Source organism: Hirundo rustica, chromosome Z (genome assembly GCF_015227805.2).
Source record: "Hirundo rustica isolate bHirRus1 chromosome Z, bHirRus1.pri.v3, whole genome shotgun sequence".
NCBI lineage: Eukaryota > Metazoa > Chordata > Aves > Passeriformes > Hirundinidae > Hirundo > Hirundo rustica.
In genome coordinates, this window is record NC_053488.1 from 80,882,681 (window position 1) to 80,895,024 (window position 12,344).

The 12,344-nt window shown below is 40.0% G+C and overlaps 1 long non-coding RNA gene across 1 annotated transcript in view; it reads right to left on the bottom strand.

Moving 5' to 3' along the window:
* Positions 1 to 1,497: 1,497 nt before the first annotated feature.
* The window catches only part of LOC120765513 (uncharacterized), a 29,616-nt gene continuing 18,769 nt past the window's right edge, over positions 1,498 to 12,344 (bottom strand). The window contains exons 2-3 of the long non-coding RNA XR_005704438.2: positions 10,543 to 10,600; positions 1,498 to 1,998 (exon numbers count right to left, since the gene is read on the bottom strand). This is a non-coding gene — a long non-coding RNA (uncharacterized LOC120765513). The remainder of the gene's footprint in view (positions 1,999 to 10,542; positions 10,601 to 12,344) is intronic.

Here is a 12,344-nt window from a genome sequence, read left to right on the forward strand (position 1 = left end):
CAATTGTCGGGGTGTCCTGTCAAGCTGGACTCCGATGACCCTTGTGGGTCCCTTCCATCTCAGGATATTCCACGATTCCAGACAGAGCCATGTTTATTTGCCTGGGGTTTGTTTTATTTTCGTTTTATTTTTCCTTCCAGTGGTCTGTGCTGTGAAGTTGCCGATGAGGCACAGCAGTGGTGACCCTGGCTCGGTGGTGCTGGTGAAACTCATGTCCCCTCAGATGTGCACCAGGATATGTCAGGCTCCGGCATTTCCTGATCAGGCAGGATGGATGGGCTGCAGCCTCTTTTGATGGTGCGGGCTGGGAGTTTGACACCCACAATGATAAAAGCTGAGCGGGGTCCAGGCTGGAAAATGATGTTGGAGATTTGCAGTGAGTGTGACACAGCCGCATTCTTCTGTTCAACATTGGAGAGGGTGGGAGGGAGGGGAAGGGATAAAATTAATCCACAGGACCAAGTTGGCTAGACCACCTGTGCTTTTTAATCTAGCAAATTTAAGAGGTTAAGAACTCCGCATTTATTTCCTACTGCTGTTGGGTGATTTAGGCATCAAGAACCTCATTTTTCTCAAGTGGATGAAAGTAACACCTGCTTTACAAAAATAACATTATTTGAGCCCAGTTTTGCCAACGTGTAGTACATCAACCAGGCTTGGTTGGTCTTTTTCCCCACCCCCGTCCCTTTCATCTGTTGTTTGAGTTGGGATTTTGGTTGGTTGCTTTTTTAAATTAGACAAATTCAGAGATACAACAACAGCTTTTGCTTCCAGTTGTAAGGTGTGAGATTTGATGTGCGTGCTTTTCATGCCATGGCATTTAAGGGGTTAAAGACCCTAAATCCACTGTGTTGATTTTAGCAGACTCCTTTGGGGTTGTGTGTCTCATGATGTGAAGTGGACAAACATACAGAAAATTTTGATGCTGGAGGAATACTTTGGCCTGGGGTGGCATTTAGAAATTGCATAAAGTCTTGGGATCAACAATTGCTGGGATTAAGTGATGCCAGTGCCCTGAGCAAAGTGTGTTCTGATTTTGGGGTGTAATAAGAGAAGGCAGGTTCGTTTCCTGGATTTATAATTCTAGTGGAAGTTGAGGGTAAAAGAGGAACAGAAGGGGATCCTGTTAGGTCCATCTCTTTCCACCTCGCTAAACTCCCCCCCGTCCCCCGTCCCCAAACTTTCCTGCATCACTTTCCCGGGGTCTGAAACCCGGATTCCACCCTCAGAGTTAAGGGGGGGGGGGGGGGGGGGAGGGGTGGTAAAAAAGGAGCGGGGTTGGGAGAGGGCAGAGGCAAGTGGTCGGAAGTGTCATGTTTCTCAGGGTGTCACACACCCTAAATCCCTAAATTCAATGGTCTCTTCATGGGGAACACTACCAACTTCTTCTTTTTCTTACCCCCCTCCCTCCCCCCTCCCCCCCTTTTTTTTTTCCAAGTCCCGTGAAGTATTTTTTGGTGGCGGTGGTGGTGTGGGGGGGGTTCTTTGTTGGTGTTTTTCGTTTGTTTGTTTTGTTTATTTTTTTTTTCCCCTCAGGACTTGTTTGGAGTTGAGAGAGGTTTTTTTAGGTGCGGATCTGGGCGGGATGGACCCGAGGGGCGAGGACAGGGACCTGGAGGGAGAGGGCAGCCTGCTGGGGCGGGGTGGGTGTGTGTGGGTGTGTGAGCGGCAGGGAAAACCGCGCGTGTGTGGGTTTATTTTTTCCTCTCATTCCTGGGGTCTGAATGGAAGCACGTTGGGCTGTAATTAAGACATCTTGGAGGCGTACTTAACTCATGACGTGTTGCTTTTCTTTTCCTCTCGGTGAGAAAGTGGCTCTCTCTTCCCTGGATCAGGTCCTCTGCCACCCAGACCCACAAACAGACACTCGGGACATAGACACACACACACACACGCACGCTGACTTAAGGTGAGCACCAAAAACTTCCTCCTGCACTTCGCTGCCCTCCGTTTCAAACTGCTGGAGAGTCCTGAGAGCATCTCAACTCGCAGGGAGCTCTGCGCAAGGTAAAAAAAAAAAATTTTATATATATATATATATATATATATATATACACACACAAATATATATATCAAACTTTAGGAAAGTTTTTTTGCTGCTTTGCTGCTCCAAGTTGGATGCGGACGCCTCAAGCAGCGCCAGTGGCATCAGCTGCAGGGCTGCCTGTGCTGGAGGGATTTTTGAGAGTTCTAATTTGGCAGCTGAGGAGGGAGGTGAGGGTGAAAGACAGATTAAAACTGGCTAACTTCAGCGTCTTTGACTTTTAAGCGCTCAGTGTTACTAAAGGACGGATCATGTTGCAACTGCAGAAAGACAAAAAGTCGTATAGTTCTGCCCTGTGGCTTCCTCGTATGGGATTATTATTCTCATAGAGATTTGTCCTTTTTTTTTCCCCTTTTTTTCCCCCTTCCCCCCCCCTTTTTTTTTTTTTTTTTTTTTTTTTTTTTTTTTTTTTTTTTTTTTTTTTTTTAAGTATTTCTCCATCCATTCAGATGCTTTCAGAAGTTTTTAGGACATAGGGAAAAAGAGCATGGTAGATTGAACAAACATTTCAAGAACTGGAAGTAGAATCGGCACAGAGTACTGCCCATCCAGTTAGAAGCAAGAAGATTCTGATAAGATGCAATACGTTACATACTGATGTCATATTTGGCTATTTATTGTCTGGGGAAGCCTGAATAACATTTGGCACAGGTTCCTGTACCATCTCCACTCACCGAGGAAGTTGTGCTGCCTCAGCATTTTACAAATGTAGCTGCATATGAGCTGGTCCAGGGCTGTGATAACTGTATCATTATACTGCCTGTTTAATTAGGGTTTGGAAACCCATGGAAAGGTGCTATTCAAAATGCTTCTCATTGCAAAACTCCTTGTGTGGTAGGATAGAGAGATAGATAAATAGATAGCAAGGGCTGTAAAACTTTTGTGTGTTTGAATTAAGGAGGTTTATTGCTGTTTGTGTATAATTAGTGAGAGTTTAATTGCTGCTGGGGTCTTTCAGGGCAGAAAGCGCTGCTATATATGTTGGTGCTTGGTGTCATGTAAGTGATACAACACCTTCAGGAGGCTCTGGGGGCCTTGTGCTCAAGAGAACTGTGTAGGTGATTAATAGCAATGAATTTGTATTTGTGTCTATCAAGACTGTTCCAATGCCTAAATGTGGGAAGAAAGAACCTGGAAAGAACCCTGTTGTACTGTCAGGAACATGTATGGTGTGGTAGTTGAAAGCACAGATGGAGTGAGGCCATGTAACTATGGATACAGACCCTCTCAATAAACGCAGCTTCTAGGGACAGGTTATTTTCAGCATGTGGGGAAATACAGATCACAATCAGCAAAATCATTGCCGGTTCCTGGGAGGAAGGGACCAGGGATCTGCAGTCCTGTGCCAAGGTGTGGCATGTCGGAGGCAAAGTCCTCACACCATGCACAGACAGCTCTAGTTTTCTTGGAGTTTTGGGTCTGGTGAGGCCACAAAAACACAGTCCTGTAAAGCACTGATGGGCAAAGTTGCTCTGTGTGCCTCACCTGAGACTCCAACCCTTACACACCTGCCTGTGTTAGTGCCAAGGGAAAAGGGAAGAAGGAAGAATGCATGAGGGATTAAAAATAAATAAATAACAAATTTTAAAAGTTTGTGATGTTTTTTAACACCATAGTTAAAGTGAAGTAGGGGGAGAAATATGTAGAGAACAGCTTTTTCATGTAAATTCCACCCCACCCCCCTAAAGTAAAGATAATAATGAAGACTGTCAGTCTTCACTAAAATTTTCCAAAAGGCCCGTCTTCCTAACAAGATTCCTGAATGTGTAAGCAGAATCCAATAAGAAAGAGGAGAAAAGCCCATCAGGAAGAAAAGTGCTGTCCACAGCCATGTCCCTGTCAGAGGCTCACAGCATAATTCACAGTAGAGCATCCTTTCATCACAAAGCCAGAGGGTTCAGTTTCCTCCCAGAGCCAGTGAGCCTGGTTAAAAGAGCCCAAGATACTAAAAAAACAAACAAACAAAAAACCAACTTAACCCTAGAGAAGTTACAAATGTTTGGGGCAGGGGGAGAAAAGATTTCAGAAAAGGATGGAGGGTTTCTGTTGCATTACAATTTGTAAAATTGTTAAGAGTGTTTTCTACTGTAAGTCCCCAAAATTTATGATTTTTTTTTTTTGGATATGTGACTAAAAGAAATATTTTTTGTCCATTATTGGTCAAACCTGGAGTCAAAAGAACTGTTATCAATACTTAATGAAATCACTTAACCTCCTTGCCCCTCGGTAAAAAATCTGGAAGCAATATGGGCCACCCTTTAAAAGGCGTTTTGAGATCCCCAAGAGAAGAGAGACTTTGCAATTGCTTACATTTAAATATATTAAAAGTTTTCCAATTCACTGCAAGGATTAAGGTGTGAAAACTGGAATTAATGGTTTTTTTGCTTTTCATTTGCTTTTTCACTGAAGCAGTACTTAAACTATTCCTGGAAGCTGAAATATTTAGCATTTCTGTTTCATTGTAAACCTGACAGTGTATTTCATTACTTAAACTCTATGGAAATGAAAAATTTTGTGGGGGGAAAAAAGTTATTTTCATATGACAAGCTGCTCTGTTGCTCGTTAGGAAATATTAGACATTCTGTCTCCGCTGCTAGGAACTGTAGCACACAGCGCCGTGCCTGAAAAGGCAGCTTGTAACTTGTAGGTAACAAAATGTTCTTTTGGGTTTAAAAAAAAAAAAAAAAAAAAAAAAAAGTCTGAATATACTTAGGATTTCAATCAATGGTGTTTAAGGAGGATTAGAGGAAGCAGCTGGCTAAACAAATATTAGGTGTTGAGTGGATGCAGTGGTATAAATTAATAATGCAGTTCTTTATCTGCCGTATGAATGAGAGGTTTTGTGGCGATAAGGCGGCCCAAACATGGTCACTGGATGCCACCTAGTGGATATCGCTGAGCCTTTTGGCAGACTTTTCTTATATTCACAACTTCTCTAACTAATTCAGGTGTAATTTAACTGTAAGTGGTTAGTTTTATTCACATTTACCATTAAAAAACAAAATCTGCTGTCTGTTTGGGGTTATTTTAAATTCCTTTTTTTTTGGGGGGGGGGATTGTATCTCTGTGTTTTGAGTGCCTATTAGATATGAAAAAAATCAGTTTGGTTTTTATTTTTAATTTACTGTGAACATTTATTTGCAGAGAATTTTTAAACCACTCAGTCACAAACAGCCACTACTTAACACTCATTTGATGGGCTGAGCTGTTAGTGTACAAGGGAGGAAATTTCTGTACAAATATTGTGTCAGGAGAAGCTGTGTCCAGCAGCAAGGATTTCAAAGGTCCTTCCAAAAGTCTTTTTTCACATGGAATGTGCTGTTCTTAATCCCCTTTGTGTGTTGTCCTGAATATTGTGTCATGATAAGCATAAATGAAGAAAATGTATTATTTCTAATAGCTGATAAAAGGTCATAAACCCTTTTTTTCCCCTTTTTTTCCCTCTGCCATTTATCTCTACCTCCCTCAGATGTCACACACATTAATAGCTTAAATTATTTTTCCACTGCGGAAAGGAAAATTGTTTATTTAACAATTACAAGGATTGTTTATTCAGTGGTAGGTATTCAGGTGCTGTCAGTTCTCATAGTTTTAAAAATTATCCCATCCATGGCTAAGTTTTACGGGGGCAAACATGCATCTGGATGTACTTTGGGAAGGGATTTATGGTATGTGGCCATCTCACAGGCTTACACTTCCTAAGCTTTTTTTTAAAAAATGTCACCATCGGCACAGCTTACACTGCAGCCACCCCATAGATACCCAAATGAGGTGATGAATGCGTGGTTCTGATCCTATCTTTTTAAAATAAGTGCCACAGTGGCTATTGGAGCAAAGAATTATTAAAATACATGGCAAAGTCAAGCTCCCTGTGCTTAACTTTCTCCTGGTTTTCTTGCTCTCACTGAGCAGGAAATCAAACGGCAATGTCACACTCAGCAGAACAGACAATTCCTGTGTCCTTGTTCGGTCAGCTTTGAAAACACTTTTTTGTTGTTGTTTTTCTTTAGATTAGGACAACAGGGTGTGTGTCTCAAACATGATCAATAGCTCTGAAAAAAAAAGCATTTAAAGCAAGCATGAAGAAGTCACACAGCAGAAGCCTGCACCAGCTACCCTGGAACATTTTCCCAAGACTCACATGAAACATTGCCACAGGGGGGTTATTAACAAAATCATGGGTTAATGGCTAAAGTCTGCTTTTCCATTAATCAGGAAAAGTTTATGAATTAAAGACGAGGAAGGCAAAATATCACAGCAGCAGAAGAGCTAATTGACTCAGTCCTGTGCTTCATAGGTGGCTTACCTCTCCTTTCAGCTTCACGCAGCCTGGTACCATGAATCACAAGGGAAAGAAACACAAACCTTATTAATGAGAGTCTTTGCTAGGCCTCTGAGCCTCTCCTGGGACCAAGATTTCCCCTGGCACATAAAAACACTGCTATTTCCTGGAGGAGGGCACATCAGGGCAAAATTTCCATCATTGGAGATATGCTTGGCATAGCAGAAAAAAAAGTCATGAGACAGAAGAATTTCCCTGGATATATGTATCTTGCCCCAAAAAATGTCATCTTGGCATTTGCCTTACTGCAGGAGACCATTATCTTGAGACATCTTTCCATTAATATCTTCTAATTACCTTAAACACATGTAGCCTACAAGGAAAATATGGGCCATGGAGATAGGTTAGAATGGAAATGGATTGGATAGAATCTAAAGTGGGAAGAAGCAAAAAGTTTCAAACTACTCCAGTGTAAAAAAAGAAGGAAAAGTTAGAAACATAGAATGATTTGGATTGGAAAGGGAACTTAGAGGTGATCTAGTTCCATCTCCTCTGCTATGGGGTCACTTAGAGATAGTTCAAATTTAGGTTTGATCAGTTTTGTTCCAGGTATACTAAGCGGGTTTTGCATATCATATGTTAATTTGCATTGCTCATGTCATGGTACCTGATAATTCAGCTGGTACCCAAATTGTGTCAACAAGTATTAGTGAGCTGTGTCATGAAGAATACCTAAATCTACTGTGATTAACGTGATTTTAGGTTCAGAATTCCTTTCCTGCAGTGTTGGCTACACACAGAGAGAAGTGGCAGCCTGTATGCATCCGCTGCTCTGTGAGATTCTGGTCCAGAAAAAACAGATAATCAACATTACTCATGTCAATAACGCAGTGAAATCAATTGAAACTCAAACAGGACTCAGTGAATAAAACTATTTATCTATTTGCATACATAGCATCACACATGGCTGATCAAGAAGCAGCTCATAAAGCTCCAAGCTGCATATCCATTTTATAAAAAATTCAGTTTTATAGATATAAGTACCTAAAAGGTGATGTCAATAAAGTATTAAGCAAAACTGCACATTTGCAAAGAGTAGAGGAATCAAGGCCTGCACCTATGGAAGAAGTACTTGATGAATGTAGGAAAAAGGACTTCCATTGCTAAAACAACTTCCCAAACGCTCCAATTGAAACTACCCATCTATTCATTAACATGCTAGACTCCAACATATTTATGTGATTGCTGGTTGGGGTTTTTTCCATAAACATGTTTTCAGGCAAAAAAGAAAACCACCCCTGAGCCACATAAAAATAACACTGCCTAGAAATAGGAAAAGCACGCTGTAAAATGTGATATCACTAGAGTGTTTGGCCCAGTCAAAAGATTTATAAGAACCATATCAGAGAAAAATAATGTTACAGGATGTGTGGTAATTCTCCCACTGAAATTTCACTGATGCACACATGAGGTAACTACAACAGACTGTGATGGTGTCACCACTTTCTGATCATGCTGCTTGTCGCCTGAGATGATTTGCTCAGCTTTTTTAACACCCAAGGTGCTGTACACACAGCAGGGAAGGTTTTAATTTCACACTTAACCTGAAGGATTTAAGCAGGCACTGTTATTTTCAGAAGAATTATGTTTCTGGATTTTCAAATATCTGAAGCAAAATGTCAGGTTTTGCTGAGTCTTTGTGACTTGTTTTTCTGATAGTTTTGATTATATAGATCTAAAATGTGTGCACAGAGCATGATTCAGCTTTCATCAGCAAGTCAAGCAGCCAGAGAGATCTTTTGGTTTGGACTGTGTTGGGTTTTTTTCAGTTGTTGTTGTATTTATTCTTTGATTGGTTTCATTAGAACCCATTTACACTTGTGCACCGTAAATAAACTTGATGATCTTCAAGTTCTTCTCCAAGTTAAATCATTCTAAGAGTTGTGTAAAAGCAGTGACTGTGTGTCTTGAGGAGTCTGTGTTGGTGTGCCTGGTCACATTTATCATTCCAAGGTCATCTCTGTGAGCCAAGAACCAGAGAAAAATAGCAGAAATGTTGATCTCCCAAGTGTTTTCTAGATTTTGCCAAGCTGAAAAAGCTAACTGAGAGAACAGTAATTCAGCTGTTGCTGATGATGTAGCAAATGTAGCCAATTAATGGGTTGTTGCTCCCAGTTTCCAGGCGTTTCATCTGTTTTCACCCACATGCAAGTTAAGAGAATCCTGCAGATGTTACCTTTTTTTAAAAAAAAACTTTTTTTTTTTTTAATTCTTTTCTTTTCTTTTCTTTTCTTTTTTTTCACCCAAAGCAACCTTCATAGCTGGTTCCATCTGCCTTTTGATGTAAGTTCCGCTCTGATCAAATCAGACAATAAGAAAAACGTTCAAACCCAGCAAGATGGCAGAATAGCAGTGGCAAGTTTAACATCTTCATAAACAAGCTGGGGAAATGTTTTCTTGACAAAACTAGAGTGACAAGTTTTCAAAACTGGTTAGGAAATAAATAGCTCCCTGTGACAATAGAAGCACATTTCAAATAGGGTTTTGCCAGGGCTAGTCAACACTGGTACTCCTCAATTAGTAGGTTTTCATTTGTGACTTGGATAAGAGAATTGAAAACATGCAATGGTTTTAGAAGAGACTGAATTACTTTTCCTTTGAAGTTGAAAATGGTTTCGCCTGACTGGAGGAAAAAAAAAAAGTTTTCACAAAACAGAATGCGGTAAACTGAGACACCAATAAAACAACCTACAAAGACACTTTGGCATCTAAAAAAGCAGAAAAATATTTTAAAAAATCTAAAGAGGCAAAAGATAGTTCACTCTTTGTGGCCCAAATAATTTCTTGTATAAAGAAGTTCAAACATAAGGTCTTTGCAGGAACAGTTCACCCCAATCTTCAAAACTCATTTGGACAAAACTAGAAAATTATTTATTTTCAATCACATTCTGCAAATCTGAGACAGAAGAGGCATTCTCACTTGTGAATGTTACTGTGCTGAGTGATCCATTTTGCATGCCAAGTTGATAGAAACTTCAGATTTACTGTTTTGCAAGACATATCAAGCAGCAAATTATAAAGAGAATTATGAGATAATGTCCCCTAAATAGGACTTTTCCATGGAACAAAGGTTGCCTACAAAAAGTTAAACTACCACACTTAGGGAAAATTGTGTAAGTGTAAATAGAAGCACAGACATTTATTTCCAGACCCAGGGACACAGATTCTGTCAAGCCATATTTTAAGAGTGACTTATTTTTGCTGTATCTGATGATTGGTAGAGATTCTTTTATTTTATGTGAGGAATACTGGTTATTTCTGCATCATTACTAAATTATTGCAATTTGTTTGTTTGGACTTCAGCCTTTTCCTGACATTTTATTAGGGAAATGTGGTTTTACTTCCAGCTGATTACAGCTTTCAGCAAATCCGTATTTATTCCTGTGACTTGCAGTGTGCAAAATAATCATGTGAGACAACAGCCCTCCTTCTACACACAATATTCATCAACTCTTCATGATTATACATCAAAAACTGCCATGGAATGATGATTGACAAGTTTTACGCTTATATATATATTAGTAGTAACTTTCCAGTTTATATCAAGTTTATCACGTAAAATAAAACAAAATCTTATGGTTGTAGGTAAAAATGGTGACCACATGGTGGAAGGCAAGAGCTCACACTGAAAAAAAAGTCTAGAGAGGGAGGTTCCAATGTGGAACCACACCATCTTTGAGTTATTTTGGCACCAAACAGCCAATTTGACACCTTTTTTTTTTTTTTTTTTTTTTTTTTAATCAGGCTTGAATATTCCCCAAACTGTGACTCAAAGTCATTGGAAATGCAGGATCTTGATTCTATATATTTTGGCTTTCTGTTTGTGCCAGCTATGAGCTCTTTTGCCCATGGAATCACAATCCCATTATCAGGGAAATTTATAGATGAAAATTTGTTATCTGGAGGAAAACCACAAAAAGAACACTCCTCTTCTTTTGCAACTAAACATCTGCAATTTCTTTTAAAATGTGCAAATAAAAATGAGCAAAGGGACAAATTAAACTCTCTTCTAGTCAACAGCCATAACGTTTTAATCTCATGTTTTTAGGATACATATTGTCATGTAAAAGGCAATTCTGATTCTTTGCAGGTACATAAGCTCTTCCTAGACTTTAGTAAGAACAACAGAACACACAGGAAATACAAGTGGGTTTACCTCAAGGAAAATCTGGTTCATGTTCCTCTGTCATGGAAGCTTAAATATGGCAGGTGGCCTAGAAAGCATTAAAACAAAAAAAAATTCTCATAATATTTTGTGGGTTTGTTTTATTAGGTCATCAGTTTTGAAGCTATAATATCAGACAAGAGCCTTGACTCCCAGTAGGAAAATCTTTTGGCCTTTGTTCTTACAATGGAAAGCTCAAATATATGAACTGCAGGTGCGAACCGGGGAAAATAAATAATAAAAAAGAGAAGATATTACAAAATTATGCGAAAGCCCCAGTCTAGCAGCATTTTCTAGAGCCTTTCAAGGAAAAAGGAAGGGTAAAAGTATGGGGGGAAAAGCAAAATGTATCAAAATTTTGGTATTGTTTTTTTCTCCAATAAGAGCAGAGGGGTATGAGGAGGAAGTTCAGCTCTTCGGTGTGTGGTAGGCACTGCTGTAAAATATTTAAAAATCTCCTTAGAACTGTGTTTAACTGAATCTAGAGAAGGAAAAAAAGCAGGACATAATACAGAAAACAGGAGGCTCATTTACATTTTCCTGATCAAGTCTTCTATTTCCTATCATCCAGCCCTTAATTGCTCCTGGCTTTGACCTTTAAAGCAATTCTGCAGCACTAAGCTGATCAGCTTTTCCACATTGACTCTGGAAGCTGTGGGTGCTTGATTCAGAGCTGGGAGAGCCTTTTGGAGTGCGGTATTTCATCCCAAAATTACCTCGGATGTATTTCATGGAGTGCTCTGCTCAGACAGTGAGGGATGAGCCAACAGACCTGCCTGTGATGCTGACCTTTGCTTTCCTTCTTCGGAATTAAAATCACAGCAAAGGACAGCCAGAAGTCCACAGGCACAGAACAGGCCATTATGAATAAGTTCTTGCTGCATCCCTCTAATATACTTGATCATTCCGGTGCTGCAGGAATTCTGGGGTGATTGCAAGTCAGGCAACTTTATTGAAAAGCTGAATCCCAGCACTTTGCTGCTTATATCGCACTGTCACTCAGGACAATAACATCTCAATGCATTATGCAGAGCCCACACAGGACTTCCAGGGAGTCATTACTGCCATCCTAACTCCTCACTGTTCCAAGGAGTGAACTTGCTGTGCCAGCAGAGAATGTAGCACGGTACCAATTTGAGATTCAGGCACCTGAAAGCTAATATTAATTGTTACCTTTTAATTATATATTGTTTTTAATAGGAGAGAGAGGATTGCTGAGTAGTTAGGACATTTTCCTGTAAGAATATTTTACTGTTGTTGAAGTATTGTTTCAGTCCCCTGCTCAGACTTAAATCCCTCTGTGACTTTGAATAAGTTGAAAGCTCTTAGTCCATTATTCCTCCACCTAACAAAATGAGGTGATAAAACTTCCTCTGTTTATGGGGCTGGTGTGAACACTCAGATATTCATGTAGGCAACCTCAGTAGTTTATCTGCTGGTGGCACAGAGTCACCTATAAAATGCACCTGTGTGGCCAGTTCGGCCAAGCAAGGCCAATTATGTCTTTCATCTCAGGGCCATATTTATTTCTCCATGTGACATTGTCTGAGGAAGGCCTTCATGCAAGCCAGTCTAATCCTGGCCATCTCCAATTGCTTTGGGAGGGATTATAATGAAGGAATCCACAGGAACTTCATGGAAATTTCATCTCCGTCATCAATCTCTGCTCAGTTTGTACCATATCACTTTTTTTATATACACAGACTCACTTTATTTTATACCAACTCGTGGTTCAAGCAGGGTTTGTGAGTTTTGGTGAGATGTTGCATCACAGCCACTGAGCCCTAAACAAC